The sequence below is a fragment of the Eleutherodactylus coqui genome, chromosome 1 (genome assembly GCF_035609145.1).
Source record: "Eleutherodactylus coqui strain aEleCoq1 chromosome 1, aEleCoq1.hap1, whole genome shotgun sequence".
NCBI classification, from domain to species: domain Eukaryota; kingdom Metazoa; phylum Chordata; class Amphibia; order Anura; family Eleutherodactylidae; genus Eleutherodactylus; species Eleutherodactylus coqui.
In genome coordinates, this window is record NC_089837.1 from 432,382,511 (window position 1) to 432,402,030 (window position 19,520).

A 19,520-nucleotide genomic window follows, 5' to 3' on the forward strand; every position below is an offset into this window, starting at 1 on the left:
TCGTATGATTGCTAAACAAGTTGCATTTGTTAGAAAAAAACTGAAATTAAGTACTTTGCTAACAGCAAAGAGCACAAATTACACCACTCACAGATTGGAGAGTCAGGGGAGGGGAGTGCTGTAGACACTTTATGCAGGAACAAAGGATTGTATTCCTCTAACACAAAGGCACATCAGGTTTAGTATAGGTTCCGGAATAGTGGTGCAACAACTTAATGGTTATATTCACACTGGGCCCCACTTCAAAAGTCATCCAGGAGGTCAGGCTGGTTTTTGGCCATCCATCACTCACCAAAATCATGGTGACTTTCCTACCCAGCTAGTGATGTTGTTCATGGCCCACCACTGTTACAGGCCATCTGTCTTCTGCAGTGAGGAGATTCCTGTTACGTGTCCTGCTGAGACATGTTGTACTACTGTGCTTCCAGCAGCACAGCACTCTCAGAGTTAGTCATTGAGCTGGCTGGGTGTGGTTCTTCCTTCTAGCCAATCTCCTGGGTCTGTGCTCACATATAAACCCAGCTCCTGGTCAGTCTCTGTCTGGTGTTCAGGGTGAGCAGTCATGAATCCCTGTCTGTTGAAGTTTGCTGTGTGAACTGTGTCTTGCTGGTTCATGTCCGTTTGTTCGTTTATATTCTGTCAGTTTTGTGTTAGCTTGCTGTGTGACCTGCTATCTGTATCTTGTCCTGTTGCAGTGTTCTGTGTGAATGGTGTCTGGTTCTGCTGGAATCCTGGTTAGTGTAGGGACTAGCAGTATAACCAGGAGCCTTGAAGTGGCCTGCTAGCTTTCATGTTTTGTACAAAATGTCAACTAATACCTGGTATTTATATTCAGCTTATGATCTGTTACCAGTGGTTGCATTTTGGCTGCTGTATGCTGTGTATTCTGGCTCTGTGTCCTGTTGTTCAGTCCCTGTCATGTGGCATGTGAATGCATCCTGTTCTGGTGCGTGGTTCCTAGGATCAGCTAGGGCCCAGATCCGAAGACCGCTGGGCTGCCCTTATTGGGGCAATGTCCCCGCTTAGGTAGGGCCAGTTCAACCACCTGTGTAGAACAGGGTCAGTTTGACTGAAACCCGCGTGCATACCCAGTCTAATTTGGTCATGATCACAACAAATGGTGCCCATGGGAGCTTCTATACTCTGGCCCCTTTGAGACACCACTGGTGATATGTGACTGTGTCCTCAATCAGCGTAGCTTCATCTGGAGACATGCTTGGAGTGCATTGTTGCTTGTTTCTTCAAGGGAGCTGCTCTACTCTTTTACATTGCCACCCACAGCAAAGTAAGTACAGCGTGTATGCCGCTAACACTTTCATTAACACTAGAGTGCAGTCCCTGTTCAACGTGTGTTGAACAGGGACTGCACTATACAGTTTGGGTCCAGAGTCCTTATGAAGGGGCATAGAACCTCTTTAAATCGGCTTGAGCAGTATCTATTTTAATCACTTAAAGGGAATCTGTCAGCTCAAGCTTGCTGTCCAAACTGCAGATATCATGTTATAAAGCATGCGGAGCTGAGCAGATTGATGTTTAGTTTTATGGGAAAAGATTTAATACTCTGAAGTGCTTTCAGCAGGCAGGGATGTAAAAAAGACAATGGTTACATGAAGTAATCAATTGATGGAAACAGTAGCGGTGAGGGTCCTGCTCCAACGAGCTAACATACTACAGATAATGGGGTGATACAGAATGTAAAGGGGCTGGGGATGTGCATGGTATGGCGAGGTGGAGAATGAGGGATGCTATACACACAGACAATGGTCAGGCCTCATAGTGGCGAAATCGGGATGACTGCAGGGGACGGTTGATTACTGCTGGCAGGGATTGCAGTCTGTGGGACAGGGAGCATTTTATCAGGCGGAGTACTGAGGGGTTTGGTTTAGGGGATATGGTATGCCTCCCTGATGAGGTGTGTTTTTAGAGCACGCCTGAAGTTTAGTGTGTCAGTGATTGCCTGGATATTTTTTGGTAGCGCGTTCCAGAGGACAGGTGTTGCTCTTGAGAAGTCTTGTAGGTGGGAATGAGAGGTTCGAATTAAAGGGGCACTCAGTCTGAGTTCATTAGCAGAGTGGAGGGCCTGGGCTGGCTGGTGGATTGAGATGAGGGAAGCAATGTAGGGCGGGGCATTGCTGTGGAGCGCGGAAGCAATGTAGGGCGGGGCATTGCTGTGGATGAGAGTAGTGAGTTTAAATTGTATTCTGTATTTGACAGGCAGCCAGTGCAGTGACCTGCACAGGGCAGAGGCGTCCGAGTAGCGGCTGGACAGGAAGATGAGCCTGGCTGCCACATTCAGGATGGACTGGAGAGGGTAGAGTCTGGAGCAGGGGAGGCCGATCAGCAGAGAGTTTCAGTAATGGAGCCGGGAGTGGATGAGGGCAACAGTGAGCGTTTTTAGTGTGTCCTCGATGAGAAAAGGGCGTATTCTAGCGATGTTCTTGAGGTGCAGATGACACGTTCAGCCCAGAGATTGGATGTAGGGGGTGAAGGAGAGATCTGAGTCGAATATGACCCCAAGGCAGCAGGCGTGCTGTCTGGGAGTTATGGTGGTGCCACACACTGAAATGGAGATATCAGGATGAGGTCGGTTAGTATTGGACGGGAACACCAGTAGGTCAGTTTTTGAGAGATTCAGTTTTAGGTAGAGAGAGGACATAGTGTTGGACACAGCAGACAGACAATCGGTGGCATTCTGGGGGAATGTTGCTGTGACATCCCGGGAGGAGGTGTATAGCTGGGTATCATCAGCATAGAGATGGTACTGGAAACCAAATCTCCTGATGGTCTGTCCAAAGGGGGCTGTGTAGATAGAGAAGAGGAGAGGGCCGAGGACCGAGCCCTGGGGGACCCCAACAGCAAGGGGAAGAGGAGGGGAGGTAGAGCCAGCAAAGCAGACACTGAAGGAGCGGTTAGATAGGGAGAAGGAGAACCAGGAGAGGGCAGTGTCCTTTACTCCAATGGAATGAAGCATAGTGAGGAGAAGTTTGTGGTAAACAGTGTCGAATGCTGCAGAGAGGTCGAGGAGGATCAATAGTAGTCGCCCCTCGATTTGGCAGTCAGGAGGTCGTTTGACACTTTAGTCAGGGAGGTTTCTGTCAAGTGTAGGGGGCCAAAGCCAGACTGTAGAGGGTCAGAAGAGAGTTTTCTGAGAGATAGCTTACAAGGCGAGAGTAAACCAGGCATTCTAGTAGTTTGGAGATGAAGGGGGGGTTTGAGATGGGTCTATAGTTGGAAGGATCGGTCGAGTCAAGAGTTGGTTTCTTTAGCAGCGGGGAAATGATGGTGTGTTTGAATGAGGATGGGAAAATGCCAAAGGTTAGAAAAAGATTGAATATAGTGGTGATGTGGGAGATGGCCACCAGGGAGAGGGAGCGCAGGAGGTGTGAGGGAAAAGGGTCGCTAGCACAGGTGGTGGGGCAAGCGGAGGAGAGCAGTCTGGAGACTTCTTCCTCTGTCGTTGGTCCAAGTACAGAGAGTGAACAGGAGCTAGATGCAGTACTGACGAGACTAGGGTTGGTGCTAGGCTGGGATTGAGAGGTTAATTTCTGCCGGATGTCATCAATTTTCTTTTTGAAGTACGCAGCCAGCTTTTCTGCATTGAGATCTGTCACGAGAGGCTGCAGTTTTGGGCTGAGAAGGCAATGGAAAGTGTCAAAGAGTCTTTTAGGGTTATGGGATAGTGAGGAGACGAGAGAGGTGAAGTAGACTTGCTTGGTGTAGTGAAGGGCAAGGTTTTATGTTCTGAGCATGAATTTAAAGTGGAGAAAGGGGGGCGCGGCTTCATCCAATACATGTTTGAGAGCGGTGTTGTAATGTGCAGCAGCCAGGTTGGGGCAGGAGAGGAGAGAGATAGGGGATAGAGAAAATTGTAGAGACTCAGCAAAAAATTATTGGTGCGAACGACCTGAAGGTTCCTGTTCGTACAGGAGGTAGGAGGGTCTGCTGTTAGGACCAGAGTTGTGTAGTCTGGTCTCAATGTACAGAACGTACGGGAAGTTCTGACCAAGCAAGATTCTATTAGATACATAATATCGGCAAAGTTCTCATGAAGGAAAATGTACATAATATAATATGATGGGCTGAAGCATACAAGATCGAAGATGGAAACAAGATAGATACAAAATGGATACAAATTTATTACTCTAACAGGGTGAATGAAAAAAATGCAATTCTGTCATTGTTGTGTAGGTATTGTTTTTACAGCATGCACTGTGTAGTATAAATAACATGTTAACATTATTGTTTGGGTCAGTATGATTATGGCAACACCAAATTTATATAATTTATATTATAGTTTTACCACTTTTACACATTGAAAACATTCCATTTTGCCACAGAGCCATCCTTTTTTGTGCTTTTCATCGATGGAGCTTGTTTTTTACAGGATGAGATGAAGTTTTCATCAGTACTATTTTGAGATACCTGTAAAATTTTGATCAATTTTAATTTCATATTTTGGGAGGCGTGATAAATATTTTTATAAAACAGCAATTCTGGTATTTTTCTTAAAAATTTTTTAAAGGGGTTGTCCAAATACCTTCTGCAAGCATTAACATAACAAATCAGCCTATCCTGACCTCTCCCCGCTCCTGCTGTGTCCCATGACAGTGCTCAACCCCCCGCTCTGGTCTTTGTTGACAGCTGCAGTATTTTACAGGATGTCACAGGCACTGCCGCTAGTAACAGAACTTAGTGATTGATTTCTCACACACACTGACCTCTATGGCTTTCTCTTGCAAGGGACCTGTTGGAGGGATGTAAATCTCCAGGACCTCTCTCTCACACTTTATTCACACAATACAGTAACTCATGCTCCGCTTTTGCTCAGGCTTCAGTCACTAGTTCACTTTGTTGGCAGCCATATTTGAAATAATGACAGAACGCCTTGAAGATTTCTAAATATCTATCAATGGTTCTGTTGGCATAAAATTCTTGGACATGAGGATATGATTAAAGACATAGTAAGAAGAGCTGTTCATATGCCCTAATAAGGTTTTTAGCTGACCATCATCCCACTACTGTCATATTGGCTATCATGAAATACCCTTAGCAAACATCTAATGGCTACCTACTTTACAGCACATTTTTATTTTTTACTGTGCAGAGGTCAATATATTCTTCACTTTCTTCAACTTGGAAGAGGATAATACATTCACTAATTAACAAAAATATTTGTGATGCAGATACGTGCGTACTATACAAAAGTATAATTGGGTGAATACAAGCAACGCAGAGAAGGGAGTCATAGGACCATATTGAATATGCTCATCCAAGGCAGAACACTCTATGGTCATTCTGGTACTTGTAACTTCATAGTTTGCTTGAAATAGATCAAATATTAATCTCATAGTAGACTCTGTTTCTTATGCAAAGGAGACATACACTGAGATGTGTCTTAGCTGGATGTACACAAATGTATTGTTGGTATTCCTTTATTTGTACTTCTGCAGTTAATTGGGGGTCTAGATCAATGTAGTAAAAGTTTTATAAACACATTATTAGTATAATTGGCATAGCTATCTCAAAATTCTGTGATTTACAACCCTCTATTTCATAACATTGTGACTGCTTAGCCATTCTTATTTAGGAGAAAATAGTATAATTTGTTAATACACATGGCAGACATTCCATATCTTGGATACACTTATATATAACCCTTTGCTATATGGCACTTTAGTGCCCCCCAGAAGCAATGCAATGATGCTTTAATAGAACCGAACAATGGAGTGTGTCACAATTTTTTCTGTTGCATTCTTAAGGCTCGGTCAGATGAGCGGGGTTTTTTTTCCGTGCCTACATGCGCAAAAAAATGCGCTCAACGGATGTGCAAAATGCGCGTGATTGGACTCCGTGCTGTTATTTACATGTGTGTGGAGCAGCTGTGCTTGTAGAAGCTCAGCTGCTCCACGAAGGTCCCCTCATCACTGAACACTGTGACAGCACTGTGACACTGTGACAGCACTTCTCCCCATCCCCGGCAGTCTTCATCTATTCAGTATTCTGGTGGCTGGGGATTCAAAAATCTCTGCCTCCAGAAAACACTGCCTCTGATTGGCTGAGCACTGTGACCAATCAGAGTCAGCGCTCAGTTGTCATTCAATGAATGGCTGAGCGCTGCCTCTGAATGGTCACAGTGCTCAGCCAATCTAGGTGCTAGATCACAGCTAGGGATGATTTTCGGGGAAAGGCTTATATTTTAAGCGCACCCCCCCTAACACCCCAAAAATCATCGCTGCAGGGGTTGCCTTCATCCCATTGCTGTTAATGGGATAGAATCGTGGTCCTCTGCCCCAGCTGTGGCAGGGGATTCTTTCATCCCCGCGGGGAGTCCCATCATCATTGAACACTGTGACAGCACTATCACAGTGTTCAGCAATGAGGAGACTCCCCGCGAAGATTAACGGAACATCACATGATGTCTTTACGGGCAGCACGGACCTTACCGTCGCACATTATAGGCATGCATGTCCTATCTTTTCCAGGTGCGAGAATTTTGTGCCTCTAAAAAATAGCTATTTGAACACTGCATAGGAAACTAATGGTTCTAATAGACACAATTTTTTGTGCACATAGGCACGCAAAAAAAAATCGCTAGTCTGACTGCAGCCTTACACAATTATGAGAAAGAAAAAAATCTTTTTATGCCTCCATATCACACAGGAGGCATATATAGGTGCAGTATGGCCCCACAGACTTTGGGAGACATATTAAAGCCATATTATATTTTTAGATATATTTTCTAGTAAACTCAAATTTCAATAAACATATGAAAGATGCTTAAATAGAGAAAAGGATATTATGATTAAGAAAAAAAAGGAATATCATGCGTAGCCTGTGCAAAGGCCAGAAATAAAAATTATGTTTTATGACAAAGAATAACAATGCAAGTATTTATGCACTTAAATTCTCCATAGGATAAGGTGCACATTGGAGAAAAGAGACTACGTCCAGTAAAGTACATCAGCACATGTATCGACCAAGTAAAGACAGTATGCAAGAGCAAGTAGCCATGTTGAAGCAAAGTGGAGAAAGAAAATGTTAAAGGAAAGAGGATAATGGGATAATAAAAGGAGAGGGGCAGGAAACAGTTCTAGGGGAGATATGGAGATATGATTCATCAAGATCACTAAGGAGCCTAGCTAACATACATTGAGAGAACTCAAGAGGTTAAACTGTTTTTCAGAGGTATTTATTTTCCTAAACAGGTTGTCCATTAAAAAAAAAATCCTATTCTCACCTGTCTTGGGTCCTTGCACCTCCAGTACAGTGCTTCATTCGCATCGCCAGGTTTGTTTACAAGCTACAGAGACATTCACAGTCCTCTTTGGTGTAACACTGAGCTCTGTGATTGGCTGCAGCAGATATGACATCCCATTAACATGCTCCCTGTAGCCTATAAACACAAAACCAGCAGTGAGAATGGAGATGTGGAGACCTGGGATGGCTGAGTACAGGATCTTTTAAAAAGAAAACTCAGAAACCACCTTTGAGGATCAGTTCTACTGGGTATTCTCAAAACATAACCAGCAATGCCATGAATGGAAAAACTTGTCTTACATCCTGCAAGGATGCCATTAGATCTTCTCATCTCCTGAATGTGCTAAAACCAAAGGCACATTGGCTCCTTTCAGCAGCAAGAGACAGATGCATAGAGGTCTATAGACGCTCTGACACATCAAAAGTTTGTAAAATGCACAGTTACTAAGCTCCAGCTTTCAGACTATTCTTATATGGACATATTACTTACTAGTAATGGATAGCTGTTGTGAGGTCTGTGTGTCCAGGATGTTGCTGCCTTCTCCTGCTCTCGCAGACGAGCACAGGTTTATTCTTGTACTAATTTCCCCTTCTACAGCCCGTGAGATATCTCCTTTGTGCTTTCACACCGATGCTGAGTGTGTGATTCACCCATCAGCAGTCTAACATAAATTTTCTCCTCTTTCTCTACATAAACTGATATACAGCCTATGTGACGCACCCCCTTCCCTGCAGATGCCATGTTTCTGCTCTCCTCCCTATCCACAATATGATACAGTATAACTTATGTCATTTTCCTTTTTATGGAAATTAAGAGTGGCATCGCACAGGACGACTATTGTCCAAATAATGTCTCTAAAGGTAGAACACAAATGACAGTCATTCCATGTAAACATGGCTACCAACAAGGCTACGAGCGATAATTCACTAGTCACTAGCTGTTTCGTTTCTGTCTACCTAAAGATTAGTTGCTAGTTGATCTGAAATCATCTGGTGTGAAATTGTAGTCATTTATATTTGATTAACTTGAGCACAAATTTGCATGGAGATACTCCCTGCAAACGATAGCTCAGTGAACAACTAATGATCAAAAAGCATCCTGTGTAAAAGCCTTCAAACAATTGTCCTTCGTACGCTTTAGTGACTTTTCTGAGCAATTATCTGAATGATAGTTGCCCAGTGTAAAGGTATTCTTAGGTACTTTCCTCCCTCTTCACACCCTGATGTGATATGTGAGGAGGAGAGTGAAGAGAACAAACAAAGCCAGGAGCAGTGTGCTGTCCTATTTATGTCGGCAGCAGCAGGAGAGCCAGCTAACTATAGGAGTTGCACAGACTCTACAGCAACAAAATAGTAGGGCCTTTTTAGTGGAGACTATTTAAACAATTGCTTATGTTTGCATCTAGAAACAATAAGAAATGTCAGTGCAAACGTGTCCACTGTCCTAAAGGCTACATACAACTATGTACTTAGCCTTATCACATCCTTGTGCACAAACCCTAAAGGATAATTTCACAAAAAGTGTGGGAATTGTATATGAATATCTTTGTTTGCCAACAGCAATTGTAGGGTATTTTTCACAAGACTTACTGAGGTCATATACGGATGTCATGCTTATAAGAACTTGCTTTAAAAAAATAAATTCATTTAAGCATTGGTTGATATAAAAATATTGATGGCAAAATGGTAGAAAAATTAAATTACTCAATTTGTGGGCATTTATTTGTGTTTTTCATATATAGGTAAACCTCACTTTTGTTTATCTATGATAGACATGTTATTTTGTTATCACATTTACCATCCTGAAATTTGGATTGTTATTTTATGCAGAGAAAGATTGTACTCATGATTGACTTCAGATAATGCAATTCTAAACTCCATTACAGTAGAAGGCCATGGTGCAATTCAATTTCCTTTTGAGAAATCTCTATGAAGTTTCCAAAAATTATTATTTTATTGACTATCTTTTCTTGTGCAGTATTTGTTTATTTTCTTCACAGTTTACAGATGGGATTTTACTTTCTTCGAGATGTGAAGCATGTGAACAGAGGAAATTCTATTCTAGAGAAGGAACTACCTGGACTTTCATGCACCATCTGCTGCTTCTTTAACTTGGGACACTTCAGACAGCTGGTACATGCAAGACAGAGGTTGGAGGTTACAATCAAAGAAAAAGAAAGAAACTACAGCATCGAATAATTCCCATTAGTACTACATTGTTATTTAGCCATGAAAGCACAGAATCAAGGAAAAGAGTTGAAGTTTGTGTATGAAGTTGAAAGCAGTGGCATAGCAAGCATAAAATGTCATTACTTTGAAGCACTGGCTTCAATAAGAAATGCATCGTTCTTCAAATCTTTTTAATGTATATACAAAACAAAATGCAAAGTTGAATGCATGAGGCATTCCCAAAGGACGGCTTTTATCTGTATTTGACCAAATGTGCTTGAAATTGTGGGGGTAATAAACTTGTGTATGAGTTATTTCTGCTGAATTGTAGACCTCCATAACGTAAAAATCAATGCCCAAAAGGTGTATTGAGAGTTTATGGGCAACTATATAGAAGGTTGCTTATTTACAACTGGGTGTTGGCTATCTACAAGTAATAAAGCCAAATGCTATGATAAAACCACAGATTGATGAGTTAAACAGATAGGTGTGATTTTGTCCCGTTATGCGACCATGATAATTATGGCTGCAAAACTGGATGAAACTAAACCACTGATTTCAACTAGAGATAAGCGAGCACCAAAATGCTCGGGTGCTCGTTACTCGGGACGAAAATTTCGCCATGCTCGAGGGTTCGTTTCGAATAACGAACCCCATTGAAGTCAATGGGCGACCCGAGCATTTTTGTATATCGCCGATGCTCGCTAAGGTTTCCATTTGTGAAAATCTGGGCAATTCAAGAAAGTGATGGGAACGACACAGCAACGGATAGGGCAGGCGAGGGGCTACATGTTGGGCTGCATCTCAAGTTCCCAGGTCCCACTATTAAGCCACAATAGCGGCAAGAGTGGGCCCCCCCCTCCCAACAATTTTTACTTCTGAAAAGCCCTCATTAGCAATGCATACCTTAGCTAAGCACCACACTACCTCCAACAAAGCACAATCACTGCCTGCATGACACTCCGCTGCCACTTCTCCTGGGTTACATGCTGCCCCCCCCCCCCCCCCGCGCGCACGACCCAGTGTCCACAGCACACACCAAAGTGTCCCTGTGCAGCCTTCAGCTGCCCTCATGCCATGCCACACTCATGTCTATTTAAAAGTGCATCTGCCATGAGGAGGAACCGCAGGCACACACTGCAGAGGGTTGGCACGGCTAGGCAGTGACCCTCTTTAAAAGGGGCAGGACGATAGCCCACAATGCTGTACAGAAGCAATGAGAAATATAATCCTGTGCCACCGCCATCAGGAGCTGCACACGTGGGCATAGCAATGGGGAACCTATGTGCCACACACTATTCATTCTGTCAAGGTGTCTGCATGCCCCAGTCAGACTGCGGTTTTTTATAAAAAGTCACAGGCAGGTACAACTCCGCAATGGGAATTCCGTGTGCACCCACAGCATGGGTGGCTCCCTGGAACCCACCCGCTGTACATAAATGTATCCCATTGCAGTGCCCTGGACAGCAGAGCTAACGTCAGATTAAATGCAGGTGGGCTACGGCCCAAACTGCATGCCCCAGTCAGGCTCGAGTTTTTTATAAGTATAAACAGGCACGTACATCTCCCTAATGGGAACTCCATTGCATTGCCCAGCACAGCTGATGTAACATCAGCTTTAATGCAGGTGGGCAAAATATTAATTGGATTACACTGTAGGCGAGGGCCCAAAAAAATTGTTGTACCAACAGTACTAATGTACGTCAGAAAAATTGCCCATGCCCAACCAAGAGGGCAGGTGAAACCCATTAATCGCTTTGGTTAATGTGGCTTAATTGGTGACTAGGCCTGGAGGCAGCCCAGTTAAAATAAAAATTGGTTCAGGTGCAAGTTTCAACGCTTTAATGAGCATTGAAACGTCTAAAAATTGTTTAGAAAAATTATATGACTGAGCCTTGTGGGCCTAAGAAAAATTGCCCGTTCGGCGTGATTACGTCAGGTTTCAGGAGGAGGAGCAGGAGGAGGAGGATGAATAGAATACACAGATTGATGAAGCAAAAAGGTCCCCGTTTTTGATGGTGATAGAGAACGACGCTTCCATCCGCGGGTGCAGCCTACGTATTGCTTAGGTATCGCTGCTGTCCGCTGGTGGAGAAGAGAAGTCTGGGGAAATCCAGGCTTTGTTCATCTTGATGAGTGTAAGCCTGTCGGCACTGTCGGTTGACCGGCGGGTACGCTTATCTGTGATGATTCCCCCAGCCGCACTAAACACCCTCTCTGACAAGATGCTAGCCGCAGGACAAGCAAGCACCTCCAGGGCATACAGCGCGAGTTCAGGCCACGTGTCCAGCTTCGACACCCAGTAGTTGTAGGGGGCAGAGGCGTCACTGAGGACGGTCGTGCGATCGGCTACGTACTCCCTCACCATCCTTTTACAGTGCTCCCGCCAATTCAACCTTGACTGGGGAGCGGTGACACAGTCTTGCTGGGGAGCCATAAAGCTGGCAAAGGCCTTGGAGAATGTTCCCCTGCCTGCGCTGTACATGCTGCCTGATCTCTGCGCCTCCCCTGCTACCTGGCCCTCGGAACTGCACCTTCTGCCACTAGCGCTGTCGGATGGGAATGTTACCATCAGTTTGTCCGCCAGGGTCCTGTGGTATAGCATCACTCTCAAACCCCTTTCCTCTTCGGGTATGAGAGTGGAAAGGTTCTCCTTATACCGTGGGTCGAGCAGTGTGTACACCCAGTAATCCGTAGTGGCCAGAATGCGTGTAACGCGAGGGTCTCGAGAAAGGCATCCTAACATAAAGTCAGCCATGTGTGCCAGGGTACCTGTACGCAACACATGGCTGTCCTCACTAGGAAGATCACTTTCAGGATCCTCCTCCTCCTCCTCCTCAGGCCATACACGCTGATAGGATGACAGGCAAGCAGCATGGGTACCCTCAGCAGTGGGCCAAGCTGTCTCTTTTCCCTCCTCCTCATGCTCCTCCCCCTCCTCCTCAATGCGCTGAGATATAGACATGAGGGTGCTCTGACTATCCAGAGACATACTGTCTTCCCCCGCCTCCGTTTCCGAGTGCAAAGCGTCTGCCTTTATGCTTTGCAGGGAACTTCTCAAGAGGCATAGCAGAGGAATGGTGATGCTAATGATTGCAGCATCCCCGCTCACCATCTGGGTAGACTCCTCAAAGTTTCCAAGGACCTGGCAGATGTCTGCCAACCAGGCCCACTCTTCTGTAAAGAATTGAGGAGGCTGACTCCCACTACACCACCCATGTTGGAGTTGGTATTCCACTATAGCTCTACGCTGCTCATAGAGTCTGGCCAACATGTGGAGCGTAGAGTTCCACCGTGTGGGCACGTCACACAGCAGTCGGTGCACTGGCAGATTAAACCGATGTTGCAGGGTCCGCAGGGTGGCAGCGTCCGTCTTGGACTTGCGGAAATGTGCGCTGACCCGGCGCACCTTTCCGAGCAGGTATGACAAGTGTGGGTAGCTTTTCAAAAAGCGCTGAACCACCAAATTAAAGACATGGGCCAGGCATGGCACGTGCGTGAGGGTGCCGAGCTGCAGAGCCGCCACCAGGTTACGGCCGTTGTCACACATGACCATGCCCGGTTGGAGGCTCAGCGGCGAAAGCCAGCGGTCGGTCTGCTCTGTCAGACCCTGCAGCAGTTCGTGGGCTGTGTGCCTCTTCTCTCCTAAGCTGAGTAGTTTCAGCATGGCCTGCTGACGCTTGCCCACCGCTGTGCTGCCACGCCGTGCGACACCGACTGCTGCCGACGTGCTGCTGCTGACACATCTTGATTGCGAGACAGAGGTTGCGGAGGAGGAGGAGGAGGGTGGTTTAGTGGAGGAAGCATACACCGCCGCAGATACCACCACCGAGCTGGGGCCCGCAATTCTGGGGGTGGGTAGGACGTGAGCGGTCCCAGCCTCTGACTCTGCTGCCACACCGCGCGACACCGACTGCTGGCGACGTGCTGCAGCTGCTGACACATCTTGATTGCGAGACAGAGGTTGCGTTGGAGGAGGAGGAGGAGGGTGGTTTAGTGGAGGAAGCATACACCGCCGCTGGGGCCCGCAATTCTGGGGGTGGGTAGGACGTGAGCGGTCCCAGGCTCTGACTCTGTCCCAGCCTCCACTAAATTCACCCAATGTGCCGTCAGGGAGATATAGTGGCCCTGCCCGCCTGTGCTTGTCCACGTGTCCGTTGTTAAGTGGACCTTGGCAGTAACCACGTTGGTGAGGGCGCGTACAATGTTGCGGGAGATGTGGTCGTGCAGGGCTGGGATGGCACATCGGGAAAAGTAGTGGCGACTGGGAACCGAGTAGCACGGGGCCGCCGCTGCCATCATGCTTTTGAAAGCCTCCGTTTCCACAAGTCTATATGGCAGCATCTCCAGGCTGATCAATTTGGCTATGTGCACGTTTAACGCTTGAGCCTGCGGGTGCGTGGCGATGTACTTGCGCTTGCGCTCAAACAGTTGCGCTAGTGACGTCTGGATGCTGCGCTTAGAGACATTGCTGGATGGGGCCGAGGACAGCGGAGGTGAGGGTGTGGGTGCAGGCCGGTAGGCACTCGTGCCTGTGTCCTCAGAGGAGGGTTGGATCTCAGTGGCAGGTTAGGGCACAGGGGGAGAGGCAGTAGTGCAAACCGGAGGCGGTGAACGGCCTTCGTCCCACCTTGTGGAGTGCTTGGCCATCATATGCCTGCGCATGCTGGTGGTGGTGGCTCCCCAGCTGATCTTGGCGCGACAAAGGTTGCACACCACTGTTCATCGGTCGTCAGGCGTCTCTGTGAAAAACTGCCACACCTTAGAGCACCTTGGCCTCTGCAGGGTGGCATGGCGTGAGGGGGCGCTTTGGGAAACAGTTGGTGGATTATTCGGTCTGGCCCTGCCTCTCCCCCTGGCCACCGCACTGGCTCGGTCTGTGCCCACACCCTGACTTGGACCTCCACGTCCTCGCCCGCGTCCACGTCCTCTAGGCCTACCCGTACCCCTCAGCATGCTGTATTACCAGTAGTGCAGAAACAGAACGCTGTAATTAAATGTGCCGCTTATTGGCCTATGGTTGGAGGCTGACTTCGCTTACGGAACGCACAGCAGAGCCAGGAAAGAAGTTTGCGCAAGCCTGCTGTAACACTTAGCTGGCTGCGTATGAATTAGGACAACTACCCCCAGCAGAGACCCAGTACACTGAGGATGGTCACAGGCAGCCCAAATAGATTTTTTTTCCTAAATGTTTTTGGAAAGGCCCACTGCCTATATACACTAAATATGTCTTCTGTCCCTGCCTCACCACTACTGGCCCTGGACAATGTAAAATTACTGCAGGACGCAATGCTCTGCATGGCCAATACACAAAAAAAAAAAAAATGTGCAACACTGCAAAAAGCAGCCTCCACACTACTGCACACGGTTAGATGCGGTCCTAAGAAGGACCGTTGGGGTTCTTGAAGCCTAAAATAACTCCTAACACTCTCCCTATAGCAACTCCAGCAAGACAGCACTTTCCCTGAACTATGTCAGAATGCATCTGTGGCGAGCCGCGGGAGGGGCCGATTTATATACTCGGGTGACACCTGATCTCGCCAGCCACTCACTGCAGGGGGGTGGTATAGGGCTTGAACGTCGCAGGGGGAAGTTGTAATGCCTTCCCTGTCTTTCTATTGGCCAGAAAAGCGCGCTAACATCTCAGAGATGAAAGTGAAAGTAACTCGAACATCGCGTGGTGCTCGTTTCGAATAACGAGCATCTCGAACACGCTAATATTCGAACGAGTATCAAGCTCGGATGAGTACGTTCGCTCATCTCTAATTTCAATGGTTTAGTTTTCACTAGCGGTCTTCTCGGCCATTAATAGTACGGAGAGAAAGATAGGACTTGCCCTATCTTTTTCGCACCTAGTTAATACTCCTAATTCTTTTATTCCTGTAAAGTTTGAACCGCTCATGGTGAGTATTTAAAATGTTTTTAAATATTTCCCATTTATTATCTGCACTCTTGTTTTTGAAGCCATGCCCCAGTCAATAAGGTTAAGGGCATCTTTGAGCATCTTTTCCTTCCATGACCCGAGCCATCCGATGTAGAACGCGGCAACCCTGGCTCACGTCTCAAACGCGCTTCATCCGGCGGTGCTCTAGAAGTGCTGAACAGCTGTGGAGGAAGTCGCAAACGTCCACAGACTTCCTCCACTACAAATTCATGCTCAGAACCTACAACCTCGCCCTCCACCACGCCAAACAAGTCTACTTCACCTCTCTCGTCTCCTCGCTATCGCACAACCCTAAACGGCTCTTTGATACTTTTCACTCCCTTCTCAGCCCTAAACCACAGCTCCCTATGACGGATCTCAGTGCTGTAGAGTTGGCTGCTTACTTAAAAAAAAAATTGATGACATCCATCAGTAAATAACTTCCCAACCCTAGACTAGCCCTGATCCTAGTCTTGTCAGCACTGCATCTAGCTCACTGTTTGTACTCAAAATGTAAACCAGGCAGCATCAGATGTACTTAAAAGACGTTTTGCTTTTTATTCCTCCATAAAAAGAAGACTGGTGACGTTTTGGCCTCAACTGAGTCTGCACAAACAACCAATGAATTAAGTAGGAAGATGCACAATAAGATATGGCTGCAACAATTACAGTAGCAAACACATGCTTCAAAACCCATACACACAATATCCACATAAAAATGCATACCTGTTGTTTAAACTAACACAGAAAATGCAAGGTTCTTAGTGCATAATTTGATCAAACTATGCAGACCCACCGCCATGTCCAGGTGAATCTTAATGGATGTCTAGCTAGCTCTACAGACACCTCTCTTTGGGATAAGAAGTCTTCACTTGAATGGGAAAGCTGTGAACCTAGCTATATACTATCACTGAACCACCTGGGGCAGATGGATAAATGGAGTGTATGACAAATGTGCAGGCAGCCGCTCCTACACAAAAAGAACCAAAGCCTGCACATCCAACAAATGAATTAAATGTGAAGGTGCACATTAAGCCATGGCTGTAACAATTACAGTAAAACACATTCTTCAGCACTCACCTGGCTGCCTTTATATGACAGCTCTTCAGGGAACCGGCCTCTGATGGACGCCTTCTAGAGTCAGGTGAGGTAATTAAACACTTAGCAATGCAAGAGAACAGAAAATCCAATTCACAAAACCAGTGAAGCAACACAAACACATGAGGTTCTGATTCAATAGAAGACAACCGGCTTGTTTACCAACAGTGTAATGTCCCCTATCTCATTACATTGGTATTATAAACAAATTGCCTCAGTTGTGAAACTTCTACAGATTTCATGCTGGTATAAAAGTGGAAGGGAAATATACATCGCATATGGAGATCTTTCTTAACACTTCTGGCTGCTGAAGATGTGTTGGCCACGAACCAACGAAACAAGTATTAGAGGAAAACTCAATGACTTAGGCAACATTACTACAATTAAGAATACTTAGCTTGTTATGAACTTTGCTTGTGATATTTAGGCCTCATGCACACGGGCGATGCGATTTTACGCAGCCAAAAATCGCTTCAGTGAGAAATAGCCGCAATCGAGTCCCGAGATTAATTAGCGTTTTCTCGTCCATTCACATGAAAAATATGCTGCAGCGCGGAATTCCATCGGTCGGAAGAAATCCTCCCAATAGCTTAAATAGACAGCTGTCTTCTTTTCTGAGCGCCGGACGCAGGTAAACTCCCTTCTCCTCCTTTTTTTTCCAGCTCCCATAGGAGTTTATGGGAGCCTCCAATGTTTTTCATCACAAGATAGGTCAAGACCTATCTTTTGACGCAAGGTAAAAAATCGGCAACTGAAAATGATCGCCCATTTGATGTTTTAACGATGTGATTTTTTCACGCACCAGAAAATCGCCCATGTGAATGAATGCATTAGAATCCAATGCTTCACATGATCGCGATTTTCAGCTGACGTTTTATCGCATGCGTAAAATTGCCTGTGTAAATAAGGCCTTACACTGTGGACCTATGTTAAATATACAATAACAATATTACCCTTAGGCCAGTTTCACACAGGCAGATTCTAATTGAGGAATACGCGATCAGAATCTGAACAGAGGATCTGTGGCAAAGCACGGGCATCGAAAATCATTTGCTTTTTCGCCCACACTCACGGATACAAACTGTGTATTCCGCGTGGGGAGTAAAAATTGCAGCATGCTCTATTTTGCCATGAATTCTGTGTAGACAGCATCCATTAAAGTCAATGGAAGCTGTTCAACCTGCAGCCATACACAATGTTAATGATGTCACGTAGGGGATGTCACAGGTGCTGGAGCCAATTAAGTATTGATCTCTGGACACAGTTGGAGTCAAGAGAAGTGAGTGTAAGGGTTCCCACACACTTGCGTTTGCATTTTTTGTTAACGCGATTGTCAATGCAGTGCAACTTGTGTTTTTGGTGCGTTGCGTTTTTAACATTAGAAAGTACCATTGACAATCGCGTGAACAAAAAACGCAAACGCAAGTGTGTGGGAGCCCTAAGCCTATTTGTTATGTTGCTACATGGTGAATGCATTTTATAACCCCTTTAAGGTTGGGCTTAACTATAGGGGATGCAGTTGCACCCGGACCCACGAGCCTAAGGGGGCCTATGATATAATATAATATAAACTACCATCAGTATGCAGTAAGGGCAACTAAAAAGCACAAATTGCACCTGTTGTAGCATGAGAAATTCTGCTTGAGATAGTATATAAGGAAATGGCAGATAAGGCACTATCTTAAAGGGCACCTGTCAGCTCTCCTGCCTTCTCTATATTAACACATCCCTGGATTTCCCATAATATAACAATTCTGGGGCATATTTTCTTATAACTCTATGTTGTGCTGTTCCTCTGTCATCCCAACTAATATTATATGAATAAATTGACAACTAGGTTGTACAATTCCTTTGTTAAATAGATGTGTCCTTACATAGTCTGGCATTCTCTGCTTGAACAGTGTCAGACTGTGTAAGGACACACCCATTTGACAAGATTGAATGGTAACACCCAATTGTCAATTTATTCATAAATTTCTACACAGAAGAAGGCACAATGTAGAGATCGAAGAAAAGATGCTCCAGAATTGGTATTTCATGGGTAATAAAAGCCTTTACTAAAACGTACAAGTCAGGAGAATAGACGGGTCTTCTTTAAATACAACCAGATGATATTAAACTTTTCTAGCAGTCTACACTTCAACCAAAGGCAGAAATATTTAAGTAAAGTGTACATCCTAACACTAAATAATTATAATGTTCTAACCATAAAATACTACATCCGAATATGACTTTAGTTTGACTTTAATACAAGTTCATCAGATGTTGTAAGACCTCAACCAAGGAGCTTCTCATATATCATATAATAGCAATCTGAATGTTCAAACTCCTACCAGGAAAATGAAGGCTTTCTGTTCAACCAAACAATGTAGCCTGAAATGTTATTATACTTGCCTTACAATGCACTTAGCCACTACATTTCTCACGTTTGATTTCTTTTTATAGGCAATCCTGTGGTGGTGTGTGGGGGAAATTGAATTGAGCCCCCTGGGAATTTCAAGGAGCTGGGCTTTAACCTAGCTCAGTAATAAGCCAGTAACAATATGTACGGGACGGCTCCTGTTTTTTTGGTGTTTCTGTTATTAATCAGATGAAAAAAAATAAACGAGTAGGTAAAAATAGATATAATCTCCAAGCTGGCCAAATAATATTGAGTTAATTTTGTATTTCTGACCTTTCATTCCATAAACCAAAATGTTCAAGACAGTTTACCTCTACGTGCAAAACAAATGCAGTTTCTGCTCAACGCAGAAATCCAATCAGTGAAGCTTAAACTTCTATTTATGATTACAGGGAAGCTTTTACACGGAACGGAATTGTCCGCAGATGCAGATTTTGTCAATTAATGTGGATTTTGTTGCATTTTTAGCTGCAGAATGTTTTCAGTGGAACGTCTTACGAATTCCTTGTCTTTTTTTCCCCGCAAACTTTAATTATGGAATTACATGTCATGTATGTTGGAAATCCACAAGAACGGTTCCGCAAGATGTCCTTAATATTGCAGAAGAAAACTTTTCCACTAAGTAATTTAATCTTTTTTTCTTTTAAGTAAAGACGAATGGATTTTAACAGG